Source organism: Nanorana parkeri, unplaced genomic scaffold (genome assembly GCF_000935625.1).
Source record: "Nanorana parkeri isolate BGI_ZX_2015 unplaced genomic scaffold, ASM93562v1 scaffold669, whole genome shotgun sequence".
Classification (NCBI taxonomy): domain Eukaryota; kingdom Metazoa; phylum Chordata; class Amphibia; order Anura; family Dicroglossidae; genus Nanorana; species Nanorana parkeri.
The window spans coordinates 546835-548503 of record NW_017306937.1 but is presented as its reverse complement, the minus strand read 5'-3'; positions in this window follow the sequence as shown (position 1 = coordinate 548503).

Sequence of the window (1669 nt, the reverse complement as noted above, 5' to 3'; positions counted from 1 at the left end):
TTCCCCCTTCCTGTGGATCTCTCTCATGTGTTTGTGACGTAATGTTTTTTTGTTAAGGCTGATCCATTTCACCCGTGCCTGTCTGCTGGCATTGCATGTGTCACATTCCCGCATAGCCAAACCTCACGGGGACCATATTTATTCTAGTAAACAGTAACTTCCTGTAGGGCATTTATACATGTATCAGTGTTTTCCATTAACATTTGTATATGTCACCTCCAGTGGTAAACCTGACATGACAGCTGTACATGAAATGCAAGACATGGAAATCATTTGTATTTATTAATGCCTTTGAAAGTGGTAAGTTGATTATATGAAGGTACGCGAGTACAAGACTCATGATCCCGAACACATACCTAGGATTTTTATCAATGCTTGCAATAAGGCAGAATTGAATAAAAATGGACAGTCCTTAGTAAATGTTTACTGAACTCCCACTGCTATTTTGTATGGGCTCCTATCAGGGCGGACAGAATTCTGTTTGGGTATTGAATGGTCAGGATGGGAGATGCAATTGCACAAGGGCCACCTTGGTGTGTTTGTTGCTGTCCTACAATGAGCTGTTGATCTGCATCCATATAGAGAAAAGGGGTACAGAAGCGCTACAACCATATGACTGGGTAAAACCCTGGAAGGGAATTTAAAACTTACCAAGAAGTGGATGTTGGCGCGTTATCATCGGCGAGGGGTGGATGGATGGGCATCCTTGGTTGGTGGGAGTGAGGGGTACTCCAAAATGTGTGAACGCAGATGGGGGTGTGTGGGTGCCGTGGGGACCTGAGGGGGGCTCTGGGTCAGTGGGAGCCTGTGTCAAGATGCTGTGTCTTGGTTGGTGGGAGTGAGGGGTACTCCAAAATGTGTGAACGCAGATGGGGGTGTGTGGGTGCCGTGGGGACCTGAGGGGGGCTCTGTGTCAGTGGGAGCCTGTGTCCAGATGCTGTGTGTGGCAGCGGTATTGGGTAGGGGGGAGAAATGCTGATTGCACAGTGAGAAGAGGACTTGGTGGATGTGGACAGAAATGTGGGCTATAGCTCGGGTGCTGAGCTGTGTGGGGCAGCCTGCAGAATTGTGACAGGCGGCTGGATGAGGACAGTGGCTGTGAGCCTGGACGCTGGGAGGATCGGGGGCGGAGACTGAGTCGCTCGCTGACAAGCGGCGGGTGTCAGGGGGAAAGCAGCTGTTTGGAGTGGTTGCCTGGAGATGGACGCTGCGGCTAGGAGAGCCGGGGGGCGTGATGAGACTACACCGCTCGAGGGCACGAGCAGTGGACCCGGGACAGTGAGCGGTATGTCTAAGGGATGAAGCCGGTGGAGGGTAAAGGAACGGAGGTATATACGATGTGATGTGGCAGAGCAAAGCGGCTACGCGTTTCGAAGAGCACGTCTTCTTTTTCAAGCCAGGGAGTGAGGAAGCCATAGCTGTCAGGTTTAGACATGGATTACCTATTGTAAGAACTGCAGAGGCCAATCAGCTGCCTTGTGCTGCTGGAAAGACCGTTTTTAGTTCACTGACTGGGGTTTGGGTCTGGTGCTACACAGGGATTCTTATGCTGGCCTTACAATCTGTTTGTACAATCTTCTTTAGATTAAGCCTCTCGTAACCAGAAGTAATTGAAGCCTGGATGGCCACTTCAAAATTTAGCAGCATCAGCATGTTATTTATTTTTATA